The 26,492-nt window shown below is 42.6% G+C and overlaps 1 long non-coding RNA gene and 1 other non-coding gene across 2 annotated transcripts; both read left to right on the top strand.

The window, feature by feature from the left end:
- Window positions 1-3,054: 3,054 nt before the first annotated feature.
- Window positions 3,055-3,157, top strand: LOC125364333. Its single transcript, XR_007213489.1, has one exon. It is a non-coding gene; the product is annotated as a U6 spliceosomal RNA (small nuclear RNA).
- A 19,514-nt stretch (window positions 3,158-22,671) lies between these two features.
- Window positions 22,672-23,971, top strand: LOC125364143. The gene is made up of 2 exons (XR_007213420.1): window positions 22,672-22,810; window positions 23,774-23,971. It is a non-coding gene; the product is annotated as an uncharacterized LOC125364143 (long non-coding RNA).
- Window positions 23,972-26,492: the final 2,521 nt, after the last annotated feature.

Raw genomic sequence — 26,492 nt, 5'->3', positions numbered from 1 at the left:
GGTCCTCTCCCTGTGGACTCTCCCCATGCGGGGAGGGAGGGGCGTTAACTCAGCAGAACCCTCAGGAGAGGAGGACTCTCAAAAGTTTCCTCTGCAGAAATGTGTAAAACTCTGTGACAGGAGAGTTCCTAATGGCTGAAGGGGGTGAGGGCAGGAAGGGGAAGCACTGAGCTCAAATCTTTTGACATGATGCTGATTTTGCTACTCTCCTGCTTCCATTTCCTTGGCGGCTTCCCACTGCTCAGAGGATCAGGTTCACAATGCTGTGGGTGCTCGGAAAGCCCCGCATGGTGTGGCTCCTGTCCACCCCTCCCACTTGGTGTGTCTGTTCTGGCTCCGTGGGCCGCCTCAACTCCTCAGGCCATGTGGACTGGCCCCATAGAGGTGTCTACATACGTTCTATCCTTTCTTCTTAGATTATTCCCCTCCTACAGTGGGACGGTGATACACTTTAGTCACCACTCATATTTCAGCGTAATCGTCCTTCAAGGGAAGTTTTCTCCGAAGCTCTGATTTGGTAAAATCTTATTCCACACCCCGAAGGCCCCCTGTAATTCTCCTGTGCTCATGTCATTCTGTGTTTGCCACCATTTCCTTATTGCCTATACCCTTTGGAGGTTAGGAACTCTGTGGACTTGTATGCCCCTCCCCAGATCCTAGGTACTTAATAAACACTTATTTACTCCTAGAAGTTATGGACAGTAAAAAGATTCTGCAGTTAGGATGATGGCAATGGAGATGACCAGGTGAGAATGGGGAGAATATATCCCCGTGTCTCCCCTCAAACCAAACATTCCAGAACAGAGGTCAGCAAATGATGGACACATCCAAGTCAGGCCAGCCCAATGGTTTCAGAAAGGCAAAAGTTTTATTGGAACTTAGTCACACACATTCTTTTCGATGTTGTTGAAGGCTGCTCTGAATGTGCAATGCCAGAGTTGAGTCATTGCAAAGGGAAGAGAAAGAAGGCCCGCACAGCCCAACATATGTCCCACCTGGCCAGTTCCCAGTGGAGCTTGGCAGCTCTGCTGGGGAAGAAAGACGCGCAAGAGGCTCACGACAACTATCGCCATGGTTAGCTTTGTGTGGCAGGATTACAAATGAGCTTCAGAGTTTTCTTCATGTTCTGTATTCCTCGTATTTTCCTACAAAGAACCTATATTGCTTTTAGAATCCACAAAACAATAAAGGTTTTTAAAAAAAACAGATGGAGTGCCCTACTAATTGTTTTAGTATGTAATTGCTAAGTGTTTTGGACTTTTTTTTAAAGGGAAAAATGGTGTTCAAGCTCTTTTCCTTGCTGACTTCAGAGAACATAGTGAGATGGCACTAAGGTAGCTGGGACCAGCTCTGTTCCCCTATTTCCTATGCCCAGGAGACTCTGCCTTTCTGCCGTTTGAAATCTGATTTTTAATTCGGAGTTTAAAGAACCAGACTAAAGGTTTTTATGCAAGACTGGTTCCAGTAAATGCGTCCCTGTGATTAAATATATACCTGTGACATTGTGAACCTGTTCATAGAAGAGTTATGTGAGAACACTCATTAATGTGTCACGGTATTCTGATTGGCATCTGTGTCCTAGATTTTGATAACCACTATTAATATTACAAAGCATACACACAATTCTAATTGTGATGATAGATTTCTTACAAAGGTGTTTGCAAATGCCTTTAATTAAAACAGAAAATAAATAACCCAGGTTTTGAAACATCTGGCCAAAGAGTAGGGTTGTATTTCCCATTGCAGCTCTAAACTCTCAGAGTGATTTAAGTAAATAGAGATTTTCTGCTTATAATTTTCCATTAGAATGTAAACTCTGTGAGAACAGGAGTTCTGCTGTTATGGCTAGGTTCCCAGCATGCAGAATTCTTAAGAACTATATTGGAGGACTAGGAATATGGCTTAGTGGGTAGAGTGCTTGCCTAACATGCATGAGGCCTTGGTACCATACATAAATAAAATTGAAAGGAAAGAAGTAGATTGGAGATATACAATAAATACATTTTTGTGTATAAATATTTGTCAAATAAATGATTACTAGATAGATAGATAGATAGGTAGACAGACACTGGTCTGTGAAAATGGCCTTCTATTTTTTGTTAATTATACAAGCCATGTGCCCTCTCAAAAACACAGAGAATTAAGAAAAGGAGAAAGGAAAAAAGTCCTTTCTGTTCTCTTAGATTGAATGCTTCCATCTTTGTTTTGTTACAGTTGTCATTTTCTGTAGGCATAGCGTTTGAAATGCAATGTTAACTATGTCTGTATATAATTTTTATCTTCCTTATAAAGTTAGTCTCACATTATAAGCATATTTCATGTATTTCCAAGTTCTTTGTAAACATTGATTTTAATGATTGTCTAATGAGTTAAATACAGTGGCATTCTTAACTTAATTCTTGGAGTAGTTGCCTTTCTTTGTGATTATAAGCAATGCTATTTTAAATACCTTTGTGCATTTGGTGCTTTTTTTCAAAGAAAATCCTCCGTCAGTCAGCCTAGACAGTGTTGGTTTTGTTACAAGAACAAACAACCCTCCAATCTCTGTGTTTATAACACAACAATGATTCATTTGTTGCTCATGCCGTGTAGCAATTGTAAAAAAAAATGGAATGAAATAATAAAAATTCAGTTTCTTCAATATTAGCCAAGAACTATTTATTGAGTTCCTGTGGTTATAAAGTCAACTTTGAGCTCCAAAGTAGTTGAAAAGACTTGTCTGATGAGTCACAGATCAGTGAAAACTAGGAACTCCATTTTTATAATAAGCAGCACCATAGCAGAAGAAAAAGAAATCAATAAAGGCAAAAGATCACTTCAAAAGACCATTTCTCTATCTAGTCATTGCTATGCCACATCTGTATTGTTTTAGATGGAGCTCTCTTCTTCTGTCTGTTTCTTTCAAACCTCTCTTTGTGCATGAAGGCCAGAGATGTAGCCCCAGCCAGGGCCAGTGCCAAGCCTAAGTAGGATCACCAGGCTTGCTTTTGCAATTCCCTCATGCTTCTCCTGACCTCGATGCTATTGTGAAATTTTCCACACAATCCTAGTTCAGTACTTGCTTCGGCAGCACATGTACTAAAGTTGGACCAATACAGAGATTAGCACAGCCCTCTGCACAGGTGGCACACAAATTCATAAAGAATTCCAAGTTTATAAAAGGAAAAAAAGCAACTCATTTCAGAATACTCTTTTTAAAAATTAGACTTTTAAAATTATCTTGAAGTAGTTGTGCAAATGGGTTGCCATTCAACAAATCAGTTTTTAAGTGCAATGTGTCTAGGTCACTTCTTTTATCATTCTTCCCCATCCCTCTCTGCCCAAACCCTCCCCTCAATTCTCCTAGTTTCATTGGATATGCATTGAATATTATAAATGCATTATCCCCCATTCCTCTTTATTTATTTATTTATTTATTTATTTATTTATTTATTAGTTCTGGTCTTAGGACTTGAACTCTGGGCCTGGGTACTGTTCCTGAGTGAGCAGCCTACCACTTGAGCCACAGCTCTACTTTTGCCTTATTGTTAGTTAACTGGAGATAAGAGTCTTTATTTAGCTTATTTGTTCACGTAGCGAGTTGATGATTCTTTCAAGGTTTAGTTTCTTGAGCTTTGTGTATATTCTGGATGTTAGGCCATTGTAATATATAGCTGGTCAATATTTCTCCTCTTCTGCAGGCTGTCTTTTTAGCTTGCGAATTATGTCTTTTCCCATGCAGAAACTTCTTAGTTGGATGCAATTCCATTTGTAAATTCTCTCCTTGACTTGCTGAACCTCTGGAACTTTACTCTGAGAGTTCCCACCTGGGCCAAGTTCTTCATCTCAGGGATGTACAAATCAATAAATGTAATACAACACACTAACAGAACTGAAGGAAGACAAAATCACACAATCCTCTTAACAGATGCAGAAAAAGCCTTTGACAATATCCAACCACTTTTTATAATAAAAGCTCTGAAGAAGCTAAGCATAGGCAGAACATTCCTCAACATAACAAAAGTTGTTTATGACAAACTTACAGCCAACATCAGACTAAATGGTGAAAAATTTAAAACCATTTTCTTTCAAATCAGGTTCAAATAAAAAATGTCTACTTTCTCCACTCCTTTTCAATGCAGTACTAGAATCCCTACACAGAGAGCTAAGGCAAGAGAAAGACATAAAGAGGTTCCAAGTAGGGAAGGAAGAAGTAAAACCATTCCTATTTGCATCCTATATCTAAAGGACCCTAGAGATTCTACCCCTAAGCTAATAGTCTCAAAAAGCAAAATCTAAAAATCAAACAAGGAAGTGAAGGACATCTCTGTTGAAAACTATAAAAATTTGAAGAAGAAAATCAAGATATTAGGAAGTGGAAAGACCTCCCATGTTCCTGGATTACCTACGGCAATCAATAAATTCAATGCAATACCAATGGATAATACCAATATCATTTGATAGATAAAAACAAACACCAAAAGGCCCTGAATTAAAAAAGTGGTCCTAGGTAATAGTAAAACAGTGCTAGAGGTATAACAATTCCAAATCTCAGACTCTGCCACAGAACTATCCTAATGAAAACAGCTTAAGACTGTCATAAAAACAAGCTCAAAAACTAATGGAGCAGAACAGAAGCCTCAGAAATAAACCCACCGTCCTACAGCCATGTAATATTTGATAAGAGAGACAAAAACACAGGATAGAGAAAGAAACGAACCAAACCAAACATCCACTTCACCAAATGGTAGGGAGAAAACTGGACATCCACAAGCAGAAAAAGAAACTAGATAACTTTTTAAATGGATCAAAGACTACAGTGTAAGACGTGAAACATTCAAACTATTCCAGAAAAGAGTAAGAGAACCATTAGAACTACTTGGTACAGACAGGAAGAATACTCTTGAGTCCAATAAACCTAGTGCTAGGAATTTTCCTGAGGAAATGTTAAAGAACAACAAATCTGTGAGATTCCTATCTCCAATTAACCACAAAAAAGCTGGAAATAGAATTATGACTCAAGTGGCAAAGCACTGGCTTTGAGTGGAAAAGCTAAGGGAGAACACCACGACCCTGAGTTCAAGTCCCAACAGCATTACACACACAAAAAGAAAATCCATAGGGAAGTATTTTTAATAGGGAATGATGGTAGACAATTGGTAATATACTTACTAGACTCTGTAAACAATGATAAGTATGAAATTTAATTCTTGGTGATTCGTGGTAAAAAGAAAAAATAAAATTCCATCTATGTTGTACAACTTCATTTTAAACATTACACATTTAAAACAAGATGCGTGGGAAACTGGCAGATGAAATGATAAATGGTTGATTTACAAGGATGACAATTCTGGATTGCTTTATTTCAGTTATTTTAAATTCTTTTAAACAAATGACACTGAAAAATACAATAAAGTCCATTCCTGGGAAGAGCTTTGTGTCCAATTAATGTTTTGAAAAGTTCAAAGTAAAGACCTGGCACTGTAGCTTACATTGATTCCAGCTACTTGGGAGACAAAAATCAGGAGGATTGTGGTTTGAGGCCAATTTTGCCAAAAAGTTAGTAAGGCCCCATCTTAACAACTGAGCTGAGTGTGTTAGCGCGTCTATCATTCCAGCTATGCGGGAAGTGTAAATAGAAGTAATGAGGTCCACACTAGTCAGGGCATAAACACAAGGCCCTATCTCAAAAATAATCAAAGCATAAAAGATACCTGCCTAGCAAACACAGGTACTGGCTGTTTGTTCACTTTCTGAAAATCATTCCTCTTTTGATAAATTCTTATTCCTCATAATACACACACTAAGAGGTTTAGATAAAAATGTATGCAGAAACAGTTACCCACTGCTATCTGTTGTTTTAATTTTCCACAATGAAGGAGATTGCATAACTTTGAAGACTGAGATGTGCTTCCATATGACAAATGTGGATTTGAGTGACTGAAGACTCATTCTTTCTTGCCTGCTTTTCCTCCCTTCCTCCCCGCTCCTTCTCTCCCTCCCTCCCTCCCTCCCTCCATCTCTCCCTTCCTTCCTTCTTTCTTTCTTTCTTTTTTTTTTTTTTTTGCCAGTCCTGGAGCTTGGACACAGGGCCTGAGCACTATCCCTGGCTTCTTTTTACCTCTTGAGCTACAGCGCCACTTCCAGCATTTTCTGTTTATGTGGTGCTGAGGAATCGAACCTAGGACTTCGTGCATGCTAGGCAAGCATTCTACGGCTAAGCCACATTCCCAGCCTCCTCCTCCTGCTCCTCCTCTTCCTCCTCCTCCTCCTCCTCCTCCTCCTCCTCTTCCTCCTCCTCCCCTCCTCCCCTCCCCCTCCCCCTCCCCCTCGCCCTCCCCCTCCCTCCTCTTCCTGCCAATACTAAAGATTGAACTCAGGGCCTTGGCACTGTCCCAGCTTTCATAGCTTTGTTTTTTTTAAATCAAGGCTAGCACTCTACCACTTGAGCCACAGCTTCACTTTTGGTGGTTAATTGAAGATACGAATCTCATGGATTTTCCTGCCCAGGTTGTCTGCAAACCATGACCTTCAGATCTCAGCCTCCTGAGTAACATAGGATTGCAGGCCTGAGCCACCAGTGCCCAGCAGAAGACACTTTTCAAAACTGAACATACCTAGTCTTCCCTTCCCAGTGCTTGGGACTGGGCCCACAGTAGATACTCAGCGAGCTGTGGCTAGAACGTGATGGAGGGAGATGTGTGCGCCTCGGATCCCAGGGATCCCAGTGTGAGAGGCTGGGAGGACGGAGCAGTCTTTCTGCTGCTCTGTTTCCACAGAGGTCTTCTGGGGAGGTGAGAAAAACAGCCCCATCATGGGTGGATCGATGGTTCAATGTCACACCCGTCAGCAAAGATGGCAGGTAATGGCTGCTAAAGTCCGCATAGGCCCTGCCCACGGAACTCCTACATCCTAACTCTTGTCAGGATGTCGCCTTCTTGACTGGATGTTCTCTTGGGCTCTGACGCAAAGAGAACTGGATATTGGAAGCAATGTTTATCCTGGAATCAAAAATTCATTGGACACATTATTGTACCTTGTCATTCGAAGCCTTAACACATGGCCAAAGCCAGATACACCCTTTTTTTTTTAGTAGCTTGCACTAGCCCTTTTCATTTTGTTTTGCTAGGAGCAGACACGGAATTGCCTGGGTAAGCTTGGTGGCACATGCAACGCATATACAGCAGGCGTCTTCTCCGGAGGAAAAATGGCAGCCTTCCCATCAGCCTGTGGCCACATGCCACAATGTCTTCCAGGCTGGGATCCTGCAGATAGCCTGGTGTCGAGGACAGTGACATCTGTGTTGCTGCTTCTCTGAGCTGTGTCTGAGCCGTGGAGAAGCAGTGTAGGCTTACCAACACTAGGAGGTGTGTATGGAAATAAAGACTACAACCCGCCATCATGGTCATTGGCATATGCATGGAGTAATAGCGCTTGACTGTTAGACGCAGGCCCTTGTGCTGAGCAATAACTTGCCCATGATTGCTCAGGCTGGGCTGGCAAGGAAGGGCATTGGATGAGGAAGCTGGCCAACTGGGGTGACCATCTGGGCTCCTCTGGCTCCACCTCTGTGTCATCTCTCTTGCCCTAGTTTCTTGCAGATTTAGCAAATTCTGTCTGTCCCTTGGGTCATTGTCAAATTTCAGTTCCCTTCGTGAACCGCTTTGAAAGGAGAGTAACTGTTAAATACGCATAATGTGTTAGAACTCGAGTCATTTCTTTGGGATAACGCCCAGGCCGTTTCCCCTGGTTCTGGTTTGAAAGTCAAGCCCAGAATGCTCACACCTGCAGATTGTCAACCTCACCTGCATTCTCAGACTTCCGGTGGCTTGCCAACAAAGAAGGTTTTTGTTTGTGTTGTTTCTTTTTTGTTGTTTTTTTTTTTTAAGGCAAAAACACACCTTGTGACTTAAATTATCTGGTGTTTTCCGGTGCCAAAGATTGCGAAGATGCAAAGATTTCAGAACACTGTGGGAAATGAACCTTCTACTGCCAAGGTTCTGGATGAGCAACTCTTTGAGTAGCTTTCAATTGTCTACTATAATCAATGATTGATTTCTCCATTAGGTTACTTTAAAGGAGTAAAGACGGTGCCACCCTTCCTTTCATATTTGGTTTTATGAGTCACTTGTGTGATGGTGTCTGTTCAGTAATAAACATGGACCGGAAAGTTGAAATAAACCCTGCCTACTAGCAGGTTCCCTTGAGTCCAGAGTAACCTGGCCCTGGACTCCAGTGTCAGCTGCTTCTGACCCAGGGCTTCCAGAGCTCTGGATACAAGGCAGCTGGGGCTTTGTGGGTGCAGGAGGCCAGGAGGAGGAGCTACAGGGCCTCCCCTTTGGCTACGGATCACCATGGAAGTGTTCTTGGCTGCCATGATAAGGCGCCACAGCTGAGAAGTTTACAACAGCAACAGAAATCTATCCTCTCATCGCTCCGGTTGCCAGAAGATGGAAACCAAGATGCTGTAGGCCCATATTCCCTCCCGAGGAAAGAGTGTGTTCCAGTCCTCTCTCCTTGCTTCTGTTAGGCCTTTGGCTTGCGACAGTACACGTTGCTCTTCCCATGGAGCTCTTCTTGTGAGCATGTCTGTATGCAAATTACCCCCTTTTGGTAGGAACCCCAATCATGGTAGAGGAGGGACCCACCTGACTCCATCATTACCCTGTCTTAACTAACTGTATCTCCAACAAGTGTCTCAAAATACGGTTGCATTCTGAAGTGTTGGGGTTGGGGCTTTAATATAGGAAGTGGTGGAGGTGTTGGGAAGGCACAACATAAGCCATATCTCTCGCCCACGTGAGCCTCGTTCCTTCAGACCCTCCATCCGGAAGCTCCAGGTGAGTTGCCCTATCTGTCAGATTTTTCCACTGGAACCATAAGACTGGTTTTCTCCATGGAGGGAAAGGCATTTGTTTGCCTCAAAAGAATCAGACAAATGAACTGTGTGCAAAATTCAACAATAATTTTTAAAATTTTAACTAGCATATACTAATTATACAAAGGGGTTTTGTTGTGATATTTTTATACATGTACACCATTGCCTCTATCATTTCCTCTCATTCTCCTTTCCTTCTTAAAATAATCCCTACAGGTCTCACTGTTCTATTTTCGTACAGTGTGTAAAGTCTTTCAACCACATTCATCCCCCTCTATAGCCTTTTCCTTTCCAAGATCTCCTTCCCATTGGAAACAACTTTCAAAACAGAAGCTGTTTTATGTTCCTATTGTTCGTTTTTAAGGACAAGATTCAAAATATGAGAGAGGACATGAAATATTTGTTTTACTCAGTGTGGCTTATTTTGTTTGACTTAATTCTATCCATTTTCTGTAAATGACAAAAATTCATTCTTCCATATGGCTGAATAATGCTCTATTGTGTGTATATTTTAAAGTGTGTGTCTTTTACATTTTAAATTAGCATATACTACTTGTAAAATTGTGAAATTCCCTCACGAAAATACCATGTAGTCTGACCCAACACACTCCTACAGTTTATTTATGCATCGATTGGTTGGTCGGCATGAAGGCTGATTCTATAGTGCAGTTATAATGAATAGGGCTCCTATACACCTGGTGTACAGGTGTCTCTCCTGTGTGTCGGCTTGTGCCCAGGAGTGGTATAGTAACATCATATGGTAGTTTTTTTCTTTCTTTCCTATTGATCTGTTTCTGTGGTTTATATTCTCTTGGCTTAATTTTGGTTGGTTCTATGTATCTAGAAATGTATCCATTTCTTTCTAAATGTTCCCACCTATCAGAATATAGATTTTGAGATATTCCCTAATGGTCCTCTGGATTTACTCTGGGGGTGTGTGTGTGTGTGTGTGTGTGTGTGTGTGTGTGTGTGTGTGTGTGTGATCTTCTTTCCATTTCTAATTCTATTAATTTGAGTCCTCTCCCTCTTTCTTCCGGTTAGTTTTGTTAAAGGTTTGCCAAACTCATTTACCTTTTCAAAGAATTGACTTTTTGTTTCACTTATTCTTTAAAGTATTTTTTGCTAACATTTCAGTCTCTTACTACTGTTTTTCTATATGTTTGTATGGACTGATAGATAGTAACTAAATTTATAGGTCATGGCTGATAATCTTAGATTAAATTTTCTTTATCCTACTTCTTCCAACTAGAGTACTATTTTGAATATCACCCCCCCCCCCCATTTCTGGGGTTTGAACTCAGGCCTCATGCTTGCTAGGTAAGCACTGTACTGCTGAGACACACCTCCAGTCTCTGAACATTCATCTTTTAAGACTCTTATATAGACTATACTTAATGGCTGCATAACAACATGTTGGATTTTTCTACATTTTTATGAACTATTTTGTTGTTTGAAAACTTTAGGCTTGCTTCGTAATTTGGGAGACATAAATACTTCACAGTATTTGATGACTATCTTTGTTTAATGCTGTAAAGGTAGCCAGGCATAGCGATTACTGGCTCATGCTGTAATCCCACTTCCTGGGGACGTGGCTATCAGGAAGATTACAGTGAAGGCCAGCTCATGCAAAAACTTAGCAAGACCCCATTTCAGCTAGCAAGCTGAACGTGGTGATGTGCATTTGTGGTCTCAGCTTCTGGAAGGCTGGCCTAGGGAAAAACTGTAAGATGCTACTTGAAAAATAAATAAAGAACTGGAGGCATTGCTCAAGGGGTAGTGCATTTGTCTAGAAAGCTGACTTCAAGCCCCAGCGGCAGGAGGAGAGAGACAGAGAGACTGTGAGAGTTGAAGAGCACAAGCACTTGTAGCTCATGCCTGTAGTCCTACCAGAAAGCAGAGACCAGAAGGATTACAGTTCAAGGCCAGCCTGGGTAAAATGGTCACAAGAAACCTCCCTCCTGACCTCTACCAACAGCTGAGTATAATCTTTTATGCCTATCATTCTAGCTAGGGCAGGAGGCACAAATAAGAAGATCACAATCCAGGCTGGCCCAGGCAGAAGAATGAAACCCTCTCTCAAAAACAATTAGAGCAAAAAGTGCTGGAGATGTGGCTCAAATGGTAGAATGGCTGCCTAGTAAGCACAAGGTATCAACACCACCACAAATGGAAGAAGGATTGAGGTTGAAGGGCATGGGCATTTGGCACCGCTAATTTATTACCAGTGTGCTTCCTGCAACCCTGGGAAATCCTTATCCCTGTACTACAGCTGTTCAACGTGGATGGACATTTCTTCATGTGGTAAGAGGTCACCAATCATCCTTGTGGTGTAGAGGGAAAATAGAACTCACTTTCCCACGTTTTTATGTTCACAAGTCCACGATAACCATGTGTCTCTTTTATTCAGATGGTTTGGGTTTTTCTGCTGTTGGAGAAGGTGGGTAAACACCAGGCCAAGAACTCTGAGAGAAGAGAAGAAAGCCCTGGCAATGCCGGTTACCTATTTTTCTCCGAAATAAACCCAATCCACAACAGAAAGGAGATGAGAAAGGAGGAGATGAAGGGAGCCAAGCTGATTGCTCCCTGTTCTCGTTTCATTCCTGTACTGTGAAAACTGCAGAAGGCAGAAACTTGTGTTAACATACTCATTGTTTCATGAACCAGGAAGCTGGGCCATGTTCGTGGAAATATTGGCCAAATCTGTGCCCATGCTGAACCTGAGGATACTTCTAGAAAAGCCAGTACATAAGGGACCACAGATACCCTTGGGCAATATGGGGAAACACCTACAGCTGACCTCCTCACCTAATTCCTTTGTTTCTCCCATCTCCTTATTATGCAATATTTTACATTATATGAAGGGATTAACCCACAACCCAGCTTATTACATAAAGTACAATGCGCCTTTGTTCACATTTCCTACTACTTTACATTCTCCTACACGCTCCTCTTCCCAGAAATGACAGTTATTCATAATCCAATGTTCATCACTTCCACTTATTTATTTACACATTTTAGTGTATATGTATCCCTGAACACAATACAGCATTTTTCCATGATGTCTAACTTTTGTAAACTATTCTCTGCATCCCCTCACAACTTGCTTTTTTGTTCCATACGAGCTCCATGAAACCTATGTGTGTTGAGCCTGAAGTTTGTTCACTTTTTATTGCTGTTCGATATTCCTTTGTGTGTAAATATAATTTATCCAATCCCCTAATCTCCCTTCTAGTTTTCCTTCTAAAAAGAAAATACGGATGATTCACAACTTCTTGTACATCATGTTGTGCAGGGTCCTTTGAGTTTCTCCATAGTTGTGATCCAAGGTCAGCAGAAAGTTCCTTTTCTAGATATTGCCTGTTTTCTCTCCACGATTGTAATTTGCATGCATCTAGTTGTCAGTGAATTTTAGCACCTTCGCATGTGATGTTTGGCTGTTAGTGCTTCCTCTTTGTGTGCATAGCACATGCTCACTTTGCTTTTCAGCTTGTTGGCCCCACTTCTGAAAGGACAGAGCTGAATAAAATGAGCACCAGAGTTAACCTTAACAAGGAACACACCTCCAGAAAGGGGCAGAGGAAAGACTGACTCCTCTGGGAGGTGATAATAGATTATTTATCCCCAAAGAAACCACCCAAATTTTCCTCAGTCCTTCTGGCAGTGAGGAGCCCTGAGACCTCTCCTAAATCTTCTCTAGTTAATTGCATTTTTACGTTCTCAGTGTGGTGCTGGAGATTCTCCCAAACTATATGGCAGCCCACCTCTGTATTTTGGAAGTAACCCTATCTTCGAGTGAATGGGTTCAGTGCTGTACATTTACTACAAGCATCAGAAACCAAGTTTTAGGTACTTGATCCCAAAATGGTGAAAGGATGAGGTAACCTGGAGAAGGTTGAAAAACAGATACCAGCAAGAGCTTCTGACACAGGAAAGATCCTACACATCTAATCTCAGTAACACCACTGGCTAGTCATAGGCCATATGGCTAACTTCAACCCTCACACAGGACAATGCCATTGAGTTTGGCATTGGAGAACCTTACTGATGATCATGACGAGAGTGATTTCATTGTTACAGTAAGAAAATTTATTTTCCATGCAAAATGTGCAGGTCATAAATTTTCTCTTTGGCCCTTTCTCTAAAGTCATACTTCAGCTGTCACTTGGTGTAAGCACTAGCAATGGTAGGAATTTGTCAATAGTTTCTTCCATCTCATTTAAAATCATAGCTAACAATGAACCACCACCCCTCCTATACAACTAATAAAAATTGAAAACTTATAAGCCAGGCATTGGTCGTTCATGCCTGTAATCCTAGCTACTCAGGAGGCAGAGATCTGAGGATCAAGGTTGGAAGCCAGCCTGGGCAGAAAATCCCTGTGAGAGTGGTAGAGCACTAGCCTTGAGCAAAAGAGCTCAGGGACAGTGCCCATGCCCTGAGTTCAAGCCCTAGGACTGACAAAAGGAAATTTTTAATTTAAAAATGATATAAATAAATAAAAGATTAACCATAAAATGGATATTGACCCTCTTCTTCACTTCTGGTTAGATCAGGTTCAGGAGAAAGTGGGCAGAAAGGAGGTAGAAAAAGCCTCACATAAAGAAGTCCCTGTTTTTTAAAAAAAAAAAAAAGCAGAGAAATGAGCCTGCAGGTAGAGGCGGACGTGGGAGAAGAAGGATTTTAAAGATAGTAACTTTGATGTATGCTCATTTCCCTGTAGGTACCATTGTACAGAAGACAGCAGATATTCCTGCATGGAGAGTAGGTGGGAAGCAGAGATGGTAGCACAGAGAAGCTCAGCTCGCCAGGTGAGGGAGGAAGCTTCCCGCATGGGAACGGATGCTGGGGACCAGTAGCTTGGGAAAGGTGGGATGCAGAACTTCGTTCTGATTCCTTTTGTCTTCTCCATGAAATCCACAGGATTGGGTGCTGGTAATTACGAAATAGAACAAGAGATAAAGGCTTAAAAACAGGAGGAAAACTTGTCCAGTTTCAAAGGCTTATTATACTTTTTAAAAATTCATGAGTTTTAAAATAGTCCACAATAAAAATCACATGGAAAAAAATCTCTTAAAATGTTCACTAGTGAGCAGAAGCTGGCTATGAATTGTACATATTGTTTTAACTCTAGGGAAGCTATTTTATCAGAACAGTTTCTCTCTCAAGACTTTTTACAAACTACCATGTATTTACCTTTCTTCAGAATGGAAAAGACAAAACAGCTAGCATCTGCTTGTCCAAGCTGAAAGTCCAAATTGTTTTTATCGATTTGAACTAGCCTTCAGAAAGCATGAGAGGAATCTTTCACAGCAAAGGGAACTATGACAGGGCTGTGTTGAGAAGAAAAAGAGTCAAAGCCAGAGGCAGTCACAGAACGTGCAAGTGGTTTTCTTAGAGCAGGAGCAGCAAATGGCTTTCCTGCTTGTGTGAAGAGCAACCTGGGGACCTGTGAGCATTTCAAAATTAGTGTTTAGAAACTTCCCACCCACTCTTCCCTTCCCTCCACCTGCTTGATTTCAACACTAGCCTCATGGTGCAATGTTGATATTTCCCTGGCTGAAATGTTTATCTAGAGGCAAAAAAAAAAAAAAAAAAAAAAGGAATCAGCTTCCTGATGGTGATTTCTCTGTAGTGATTTGACCATGTAGATAAATTTGTTTGAAGGATTTATATTCAGCAGAAAATCTCACCAGGCCATAAGTTTTCTCTTTGACCCTTTCCCGGAAGTTGTTTTTTTAGCTATCACTTGAGATGAACAATCAGCAAGAGAAGAAATTTGCAAACTTTCAATTTCATTGCAAGTGCTTGCTGGACTCTCCCCCCTCCTTCCAACCTGATTTCTTTGGGAGCTGATCTCATTTCTTTAGAGACCTGTGCCTGTAGACTTGTATTAATTTGTTAATTGGGGTAGACTGCTGCCTTTATTTATGCTCTATCCTGTATCTAAGGATGAAATGCTGACTGTAATTAATTGTATTGCTTGGAAAATTGAGAGCTGATGAAGGAGCCCAAATGTGACACGTAGGACTGCAAATCATTGGGAGTAGATGCCAGAGCTCATAGACTGGGCCTGCCAATGGGGAGGTAAGTAACTTCCCAACAATGCCCCTCACTTTTCTTTTCTTTTATTGGGGCTTGGACTAAGGGCTCCAAGCTCTGCCTTGGTATTTTCCTCTCCTGGCTGGTGCTCTATCACGTGAGCTACCCCTTTGCTTCCACTCTTATTATCTAGGAATAATAAGGGTCTAATAGATTTTTCTAACTGGGCTGCTGGCTTTGAACTTTGTTCGTCAGGTTTCAGTCTCCTGAGTATCTAGGATTACAGGCCACAGGCATGAGCCACCAACACCCAGCTTCACCTGTTTGTGTTTTGAACTGGTCCTGGGGTTTTGCGCTGAGGTGTTGTCTCCGAGGCTTTATGCCCAAAGGCTAGCACTCTGCAACCGGAGACACAGCTCTACTTCTAGCGTTTTGGTGTTTTACTGAAGAAAAGAGTCTCATAGACTTTGCTTCCTGGGCTGGTTTTGAACCTTGATACTGAGGTCTCAGATGCTTGAGTAGCTAGGATCACCGGCATGAGCCGCTGGTGCCCAGCTTGTTTTTTCTTTTGTGTGTGTGTTGTGTTGTTTTTTTTTTCTCTTAAGTTAAAACATTTCCATATTAAATAAGTTTGGGAGGGAAATGTTAGGTTTTTAAAAAAATTAGTCTATTTTGTTTCAAAAATGGCATGTAATGGCATGTGAAACCCTGCCCCCCCCTTTTTGTACTTCTTTCCCGTGGTTTTACCCCTGATATCACTGTAACTGATTTTAGTACCCTGGATATTGTAATGGAACTAGGAACTAGGGGAGGGAAAGGGAACACCAAAATCAAGAGATAAAGGATGAAAAGATAAACCAATTCAACAGCGATACGTTCAAAACTATATGGTGTAAACCAAGGGTATAACTCAGGGGGAGGGATGGGGAGGGGGAGGTGGGGGAAAATGAGGGAGAAGGTAACAAGATGGATAAGAAATGTATGCACTCAATAAAGAAAAAAAATGGCATGTAAAACTTGCACATGTTTATGTAGTAACAGGTAATGTTTTGGTGCAGTGTTCTTGGTATACAAAGCTTCTTCTAGAAGCTTTGACCCATGCCCAGCTGGTGACCATGACTCAGCATCTGGCTCTCCTCCTAGTGGGTATTCTCTCTCTCTCTCTGTCTCTCTCTCTCTCTCTCTCTCTCTCTCTCTCTCTCTCTCTCTCTCTCTCTCTCTCTCTCTCTCTCTCTGACTCAGCTCTCATGACCTCCGCGGGCAAGTTCCACTACTTCCTTGGTGCTCCAGGGCCTTTAATCCGAATGCAAGAACCTTATCAACCAATCCACACGACTGGCATTTGCCACTTCCCAGGAAGGCAAGCGACCTCCCTGGGCCCACGGGAAAAGGTTTCCTGAGAAGATACCACGTCCAGAGTCCTTAGGGATGGAAAGCACGCCGAGGATGTGAGTTATCAAGGCGAAGCTCACCATGGCTTCTCTGCACTGATATAAATAACTCTGCGCTGGCAGCAGATGGAGGAGAGCCAAGTAGTAATGAATACTAGGACAAACAAACGGGCCTTCGGGATGTCGGCCCAGCCATGGCAAACCACAGTTGGCAACGGGCTTGGAGGTGGTGGTGGGCGAAGCTACACCAACAACAGTGCATTAATCACTTCTGAGTGACGGGACGAAGCTCTTACAATCATGTGAGCTTGAGTAATTAGGAGAGGCCACACCACAGAGGATTACAGCATTGATTTGTCTGATTTGATGCTTAAATATTAACCCACAAATCAGTAGCTATATGATGGATACTCGCTATGTACAGAGTACTAATCTCAACAGATAATGGGGGAGATATTGTTTCAGCACCTCCCAATGAAATACAAATAAGTAGAAGAAGGAAGTCTGGCAGTATTGGATACAAGTAAATCTATATTAAAAAGAAAAGAAAAAAAACCAATCGCAAAGCCAAAAGCAAGCCGCTGCTGGCTCACGCCTGCAATCCTAGCTACTCAGGAGGCTGAAATCTGAGGGCTGTGGTTGGAAGCCAGCGTGGGGAGGAAAGTCTATGAGACATCTAGCTCCAATTAACCAATGAGAAGCCGGCAGGGGAGCTGTGTTTCAAGTGGGAGAACACCATCCTTGAGCACAAAAGCTCAGGACAGTGCCTAGCGTCTGAGTTCAAACCTCAGGACTGGCACACATACAAAACCAAGCAACCAAGATTGCATCACTGAGAGAATAGTAAGTAATAAGGGGGGAAAGTGGGATGAAGCTTAAAGGCACCCCAAGGTGTAAAGTTGCCCTGAGCTGAGAAACAGTATCCTCCACGGTTTGATTTGTGTGGCAAAGGGAGGAGGTGAAAATGGGGTCTCTCACATTAGACTGGAATAATGCCTCTAGAGGCCGTCAGTATTACACTGGGGTAGAGCCCTCTCCCCTGGGTACAAGTGACCAATAATGAGGACTTGCTCAGCAAAACGAAATTCTTCTTCATGTGCTGAAATTCACTTGGCTGTCCTCAACTGAACTTTGGGGGGAGACCCCCCTCATTGAGGGCTCATGTTTCTACACTGCATATCCCTAATAGCATTATAACAGATTGCATCGTGGGAATGGACATGCACGGTTTAAATAAAAATACTATTATGTATCTGCTACCACCTGCTACTCAAAGCTGTCCATCCCGAAGGAATCCCCTTCTGTGGGCGGGACTCTTCAACTCCCCCCTCATCTATCAGCTTTCAGCTGGCCCTCACCCCGTTCTGGGGGCTTTGGTGTTTGCTCAGGCCTGTTCCCATACTCTGGAGCCTGTTACCACTTTACTATCTCTTTCCTTTCACCTCAGTTAATCTGTGCTTCTCTCACTACTTGTTGTCTTGTGCTCGGTTCTTTGGGGAGCCGAGATTCTGCATCAACTGTCCATTGTCCTAAATCACTTGCCAGTTGCACTTGCTAACATTGTTCATGAAGCCTTTGCTTCCAACCCCACACAGACATGACAGGCAAGCTCGCTTGCTCTTAAAGACTCATTATGTGACCAGAGCTCCATCGCCAGCCTGCCCACTCGGTCTAGGCAACATCAATGCACCTCTCTCCGTTTCCTTGGGAACAGGACCCAGCAGAAACCCCACGAGACTAATAACACCTCCAATTTGCACATAGGTCCTGAGAAGAAGCCGGAATCCCCACCCCATTCTTGCCTTTGGTCCAAATAAAATTTAAGAAAACCAAGACAAAGAGTCAAAAAGGAAATGAAAACAAAAACCTAATTTACCATAAGAACTAGTCATTTACCCCTTGGAGGTATGAATAGCTCCTGCCTTGCTCTGAATCAGGGCATTGAATAAAAAACATATGTGTTAAATATATATTTAAGCCTTACCTCAGACAGATGACTAATGGGTGCTTTGCTGTGTTTTGGTTTGCTTTTTTTTTTTTTGTTAAATGTACAGAGATAATTATTGACTCAATAAAATCTAAACTATTATCATAGTATAATTGGAAGCCAAGGGTATTATTTTTCTCTTCCAGCCCCTTCCCAGCTGTAGCTGACACGGCCATAGAGCACACAGCTCGAGTATGAGTCTCCATGGAGGGTTCCGTGGCAATGTATGTGGAGGAAATGCACATACGGTGTCATGAGCCCTTAACCTCCTTGCTGCGGGTGATCCTTCGCATGTTCCTTGCACTTGAATGATCACCCCCATCCCTGACCGACCCTCTTCCTTATCCTCCAGGAAAAGGAGCTGGTTTTCAAGTTTACCATTTGGGGACCAGGTGGCCATCTGGAAGTTCCTCTTTTGTTTATTTATGAGCTTTCAAGGAAGGTCTAGGAGCAGACTTGAAGCATCCAAAAGAACCACTGAGCATGCGTTACACACACACACACACACACACACACACACACACACACACACATGAGCACAGTGCTCATCCTTCTTTATGGCCTTTCCCAGGTAGCCCTAGGTCTCTTTTAACTTAGAAACATAGCCACCTTCTGGGGTGACTGAATCAGCACAAAGCATTCTGGGAAATAATATGATGCCCAGGGAACAGCAGCCTCTATTTGAAATGTCTCCCATAAAACCATCTCAGTTGATCTGAATATGGGCTCAGAATCCCTATCATAACCATTTTGAGATCTAGCCACAACTCAGCCATGTTTGGGGCTTCCCCTGAGCTTCTACTGTTTATGGGATGGGTAGGGGAGCCTTCCTGGAAGGAGAGAGGTGCAGTTGCAAGATTTCCACCTCTGTGTGCCCACAGACCCTTTGCATGGCATGAGAGGAGCCACAGCACTGTTCTTTGAAACTTGTAGCCAGTGGCCTCACTGCCTTGCGGGTGACAGACCTGCCTTCCTCAGCCTGCCTGTCATCCCATAGAGACGCTGGCTACCGGGAGAGTCTGCCGACACTCCACTCGTCCCTCAGCTGGGCGTGGCTGCTGCCTCACAGAGGTTCTCACTACCAAGATGCAGATGCAGTAAGCACCGTGAGCTTGGGCCTGGCGAAGGGGGAGGAGGCACAGTCCATCTGAGGCTGCTCCCCGCAGGTGCTCTGTCACCCATGTTTTCTGTTAGCTTCTGTTGATCCTCCGATGCTTGAGTTGTTCAGACATTAGCCCTTGAAAGCATCAGAACACCAGGTGGTCATTGTGCTAGAATCCATCAGTCCTCTGAAAATGCTTTCTCTCCTGGCCACCAAGGAGGTCTAAATCATCATCAGCGGAGACACTTCTTTATTGTGAATAGTCATTTTTTTCCCTAAAGAAGACAAAGGCTTATTGGCCAGCTAGCTGGTTATTTAAGCGTATACAAACATATGCAAAGGCTACTGATCCTTTTCCATTACATTCCGTGATGATTGTAAATTCATCAAAAGGTAACAAGAGTGGAGGATTTTTTTTCTTCCTGATGTTGATCTATGAGTGCATTCCTCAAAAAACTGGAAGAAATATTACCTTTGCAAAATACATCAAATGATAGACACATGACTTTGTGTTTTCCTCGGAGCACAATGTCCTGACCAACGAAATCCTCACCAACAAAGACCATAGACATGACATAAAGTAGCTGGTAGAATGCTTCTCCAAAGTGCGAACGTGAGCTCATTCTTCCATCCTCCAGCCCCGCTCTGGTTTTTACGTCTTTATACCGAGAAGCCCACAGTTGCCTTCATTTTCCTTGGGCAGTTCTTCTCGGCTGTTTAATCCCAGAAAGCTGCTGTGGCCTTTGTTTGCTCTTCAGAATCACTGGTTCTCTGCACAACTGCATACAGAACAGACACAGCCTCCATCAACATACTACCTGCTTGGCTTCCATTGTGGATTTATGAATGAAACCGTGTCTTCATTTCCTCACCTGTACCATGAGGAAATCGATATTGTCTAAGGATAAGTTTCTTTGACCCCCTTCTTCCCCAAGAGCAGAGCCTGGGTCAAGATTTGGGACAAATATGGAAGAAGGATTAGTCTGGTACTCATGAAACAAATGATGACAAATTGTGTGGCCTGAAGTAACACAACTGTATCTATCATGGTTCTGCAGTTACATCAGGACCAGGAAGTGACATCAAGGCCTTCAGGAAGTGACATCAGGACCAGGAAGTGACATCAGGGCCAGAGCCATGCTCTCTTTGAAGATTCCAAGGAGGCTCCTTCCTTGCCTCTCCCTGGCGTTTGCCTATTGCTCAAAATCCTTGGCTCGTAATGGGTTGCTCCAATCTCTGTCCTCACAGCTCTTCTTCTGTGGGTCGGTGTCCTTTTTCTGCGTCTTATTGCACACACTCTCATTGGAATAAAGACTCATTCTGATCCACACAATCTCATCTCCATCCTTAATTTCTTCTGCAGATCAGCTCACATTCTGAGCTTCCAGGTGAAGGCGGAATGTGGGGAGATGCTATTCCACTGAGTCCAGAGCTCCAGGGTCTTTTCACCCTGGAATGACCTGATATTGACAGGGAAATGGACCTGGGAGGGTAGGAAAAACAGCTGGGTCAGAAGACAGGAAAGAACATGGCAGAGGCTCTAAATTCTTCTCTTTGAATCCTCTCCTTGGCTAAAATTTCCCTGGGAAGCATTTCTAAATGAGTTGACTCAATCTTCAAGATGCCATTCTCTGAGGAAAGGCAAATACCTCTGGGGAGGAACTTTCTCAAGCTCCAGTCATCAAAGGGATGGGCACACCAGGAGTATCTGGGCCAGAGGCAAGTTTTCACAAAGAACATCTGTTTCAGGAATTCTGAAAGAGCGGCAGGAAGGAATACTCTGTAACCAAGAGAATTTCCCTGGTTTAATCACTGTCTATTCTGCAAGTGTTTTATAGATCTCAGGTGCATAACTTTGGTTCTTAGCCACCATTGGCCACTTCCTAACAGTGCTTTGCTCCTTTGTCTGGGGGATGGGCGGGGTGAGGGGGGGTGGGGAGAAAACTCACTAGAGAGCAGCTGGTTGAAAGGTCAAGCAACTCAAGTTTCACTCATTTCACATTTCCTGGAATAATAAGGCTAAAATGTTGTCGCCAGATGGCAAATGGAGTTGGGTTTAATGGTTGAAATTTTGTGTGAAATGTGTGGCTGAGCAGTGTTGGGTTAGGAAAGAGTCTGAGACTGTGGGCTAAGTTGGCAGGGAACCATGAAAATTACAGTGTGCCACAAACATCTACAGGGACATGGACACGGGCCACAGATGTGTAATTTCTAGTCCCTAGTACCTAGGGTTTGGGTTTTTTTTTAAAGGATCATTTCCTAAATACGTTGTTGCCAGACACAGGTAACAGATTTTGGTATAAAAATACACAAACAAACAAAGTCATAGAAAAGGAGCTATTTCTATGCCATTACTCCTTTTTCCACATTTCTAAAGACATCTGGTTGCTCAATGTACAAATCTCGTGATTTTTTTCTTTTGAATCATGAATTCTTAGAGTCAAGGCACTGTGTCTATTTATATTCTCTAGCAGAGTACATGCTTGGTGTCTGTTGTGTAACCAAGATTACTGGGCTTGAGCCAAGCCTGAGCTAAGCGAGTTGGGGTTGGGTTGGATAAATGGATAAGTTGGGAGGGAAGGTATTCTAGTCTTATTTCTTCCCCCCAAAAGGCAGCTGCATGAGTTTCTCCATCGGCACCTCAGTTTCTCCATCTCTAAAATGGGCATCTGCTTCTTTATTTTCCATCACAGATTGACGTGAGATAGCTCGAGGCTGTGTGTGGAGAACAGGAGTGGAGTTTGTGTGTGGAGTATGGTTCCTGGGCAGAACCCCAGCTTGTCTTTGAGAAATCATTCCTGCCCCTTCTTATTTGCCATGACAAATAAGAATGTTTGCCAGAGGAGGGTACTGCCCAGGAAATCCGGCTCTGAACGCTACAGAGGCACATCTGGAAGTCCCCAGGGCCCAGCCATTCTGAAGATGCCAAGCAAGGAAACATGACCCTTGGAAAAGCCAGCAGTGGCCTTTGGGAGTCCAAGAGGAGCAGGCCGTTCCAGGAGCTGACCTTTCACTTCCTCATCTGCAGGAGCCCGGGACAGCCTGGCTAAGGTCATTCTATGGCTCAGTCATCTCCTGAGGCCATTAGAAAGGACCTTAGAAACCATTCAATTAACATTTGAAATTTCTACTTTAAAAAAAAAAAAAAGCAGAGACAGAGATCCCAGAATCCCAAAGCTAAACTGTAGCTAAAGGAGATAAGAACTCTACCTTCCAGATAGCCTAGGAAGAGGGAGAGAAACCCCAGAAGGAAACTCCTAGGGTCCCATGAAGACCTGGACCCCTTCCCAGGTGAACAGATTGTGGCTTCTGCAGGAGAGAAAGCCAAGCTGTGGCCATCCAGTCTTTAAATCTATTTAGTCAGGACAATGGAAGCCTGATGGAGTTGTGGGCACAGAAAGGTATATCCCTCAGATCTGAGCTGCTATCCTGAGGTCAGTGAATTTCCCAATTAAAGTCTATAGTAGATTCAAAGTGGGTTAATGGTGCCACAAGGGTGGTTTAGACAATGCAGGGACACATTCTGTAGAGAACACATCAAAAATAAGACCGTCTCAAAGTTGGCCTGCTTTTTATTCTCAGCACGCACTGGGAATTCTAAATACATGTTTTATGACCTAGTACTCCTACTGGAATAATCTTTTATTGCTATAACTTCTAAACAATTGTAGCTATCGTTGAGTTTCATAGTATATACAGGAGCCTAATTAGCACACTTTCTTTGTTTCTCCCATAATGAATATTGGCTTTCTCATGCAAGTTAATTTGGCTGTCAACTCACAAGGACTCAGCCGCTATATGTTTGCTCCCAACAGTGGTGGAGAAATAAACAATGGGTGATTGTACAGCCAGAGGGTTGGAACTTGTGTGACTTCAATTCTGTCATTCTGTGGAACCACACCCAAGATTTGCAAATGATTACAGTGAGTTGGGGGTGGGGCGGGGTTCTTTTTCTGTGCTGGTCCTGGGACTTGAACTCAGAGCCTTGGTGTTAGCCTTGAGCTTTTTTGTTTTGTTTTGTTTTTGCTCAAGTCTAGTGTTCTACCACTTGACTCACAGCTCCACATCTGGCTTTTGGCTGGTTACGTGGAGATCAGAGTCTCACGGACTTCCTGCCCAGGCTGGCTTTGAATCACAATCCTCAGAGCTCAGCCTCCGGAGTAGACAGGTGCCCAGGTGTCAGCCGACAGCACCGGGCGAACACTGTGTTTTGAATTTGAGATGAATGTCTTCCAAAGGCCTATGTGTTGAAGGCTTGGTCACCAGCGGTGGCTCTTCGGGGAGATGGGGGAACCTCTCAGGGGTGGGGCCAGTGGGAGGAAGTTAGTTAGCTGGGGACGTGCTCTCCAAATGGACACTTTGGACCCTGGCCCATTCCTTTCTCTTTCATCTCCCAGCCGCCATGAGTTGAACAGCTTTATTCCATAGCAGATTTCCACTATGATGTACTGTGCTGCCACAGACCCCCAAACCCATAGAGCAACTGACCATGGACTGACCCCCCTGAAACTACGTGCCCCAACAAATCTTTCTTCCTTACAAGTTGTTTATCTCACTCACATTATCACAGTAACAGCAAGTTGATTGACAGATAGGTATAGTAATGTTTAGTATTTTTCTTTCAAGATCAGCCCAAAGAAAAAAAATTGTGACAAAATGAAGTTATATTAAAAACAAAAGCCAACATACAAAAAGGAAATGTTAGGAGAAATGACCAAAGGTGCCAGCCTCGCCTACGCAGAATAAACTTAGCAGCAGCTTTGAGGCCACAGTGGATTTCAACAGGAACCGGACAAGGATGTAATGGCTCAAGGCCCTGTTTACTTCTACTTAGCCGTTTTTCTCCGGTGTTTTCCTCCCTCTCTCCCTCCCCCCACCTTCTTCCTCTTCTTTTGCAGAAGAAAGACTCAAGAACCATATATACTAGAAATGTATGATAAATTTCCTTGTGATCTTTCTTTCTTCCTTTTTTTTTTTTTTAGAAAAAAAATGTCAACAGAGGAGACATAGGGAATCTTCTAGAACTGATCCTCAAGAAACAAAGTCATGAATTGTACTGACATTCTGGAACTTGTTGTGACATGAGATTTAATGGATCTAGATCTCCTAAACATTCATCTTTATGCTTATGGCTTTTGGTAACTCCACTTAGGTCTCTCACTACAGGGAAAAGAAAATTTCAGACATTAAAAGTGAATGAAAAAAATTACTTGATCAATGATAAATGAAGATGAATTACTTGAACTGGCCATGCTGCTGGAATGAATATGAATGGAAAATCAATTTTGATAAAATCATGAGCAAATTTGTAGATGTTTCAAAAATAGAATGTTGCAATGTTCTATTCATCACCAATATGTGGATTAAAAAATTCCTCTTTTCTCAAAAAATGATTGCGGCTTAAAATATTTACTTTTAAAGCTAGGCATAATAGTACACACCTGTAACTACTAGAACTCGGGAGACTGTGACAGGCAGATACGGGTTTACTTTTGGCAACAGACTAGTTCTTTATGTGTTGTATAAATAACTTAGAATTAATATAGCAGATATCTACTATATCTATTTATATATGTGAAGTTTAATTTTTAAAATTCTTTTTCATTTGTGTAATTTTACAATGACTACTAAAACTAATTTTGTCACATGGTATGGGCATTGTTAAAAATGATCTGTTCCAGGTGTCAAATATACAAACCTTGCTGTTAGAACTGATAGCATTCCAAGGGATTCTGCCAATTAAAGGTAACATTCATGCCAATCAAAAGAATAACAACAATATGTAACTTGGCATTAACATGGATACTTGTATTCGCATGGTTACCTTTACCATAGAGCAGACATTTGTCATCTGTTTCTCTTCTGAGATGATAAAGGGGATTTTGGCATTCCATTGGACACAGTTACCTTGATTCTGGTGGAAATGTCAGCTTCCACCTTTAAGTTCTCTTAACCCAACACCAGCCCCAGCTAGGACTGGGCATTCTTATTAATATTGAGAACTCCCTCTGCCTTCTTCTCTTTTTTTTTTTTTTTTTTTTTTGGCCAGTCCTGGGCCTTGGACTCAGGGCCTGTCAAGGCTAGCACTCTGCCACCTGAGCCACAGCACCCCTTCTGGCCGTTTTCCATATGTGTGGTGCTGGGGAATCAAACCGAGAGCTTCATGTGTAGGAGGCAAGTGCTCTTGCCATTAGGCCATATTCCCAGCCCCTCTGCCTTCTTCTCTTCACCCAGGAATTTCGTGTTCTCTCCCTTTGCCTCAGATGCTCCTTATCAGCTCCTTCCATCTTGAGGGCCTTGTGGTAGACACACTGGAGATGGATACACTGAGGTATGATAGACGTTGTTTTATCATGGCTCTGTCTCTTATGAGGTATATAGTTTTCTTCATCAAAGCGCTGCCTCTTACTAGTTGTGTGATTTTAAGCAACTCGGTCTCTAAGCTTCTATTTTTCCATCTGTAGAATGGGCAAGAAATATGAAAGGCAACCAGCTGTCTCTTTGGAAAGGCTCATTCTGCCTTGTGGGCTTTGGTCTTGCTATTAGGGACCCATAGTAAGCTCTAATCAGAATTTCCTCTCTAGCCTGCTCTTAAACTATCACTCTTAGACACTTGCTTTGAGGATTATGAGGCTTTGGCCCTAATCCATGTGGAGGAGGGACCACATTAACTCGCAATTGGAGCAAGGATCCAAGGATGCCAACCAGTGTAGCTTCCTATCTGCTGTCTGCGTTTGCCTCTTAGCTGTCAAAGCTGAGCTGTGTCCTGTTCCCTAGTGCTACCCTTCCCTTACATGCTTGACACAGGCAAGGCTACAATGGAGTTATTTCAGCAGATACAAACAGACAGTTGGTTGGTTTGAACCCAGACGCTATTTGTCCCTTGTGCCAAGATCCTTATTTATGAGGTGGGGCTAGGCCAAATCTCTAAGAGTTGTTTGGCAGCCCTAATAATTGGCAAAGACAAAAAAAAGGTAAATAATGTTTTAAAAACATATTAAATGCCAAGTAGCCCATATTTTAGATTCTAAAATTTATTTATGAATATTTCCTTTTTTTTTTTTTTTTAGTAAATCCAGGAGCAAGTGCCAAAGTATTTATTATTTATTCCAAGAC

This window comes from Perognathus longimembris, chromosome 15 (genome assembly GCF_023159225.1).
Source record: "Perognathus longimembris pacificus isolate PPM17 chromosome 15, ASM2315922v1, whole genome shotgun sequence".
NCBI classification, from domain to species: Eukaryota; Metazoa; Chordata; class Mammalia; order Rodentia; family Heteromyidae; genus Perognathus; species Perognathus longimembris.
The sequence above is the reverse complement of the archived record's forward strand: the minus strand, read 5'-3'. Positions and strand labels throughout refer to the sequence as shown.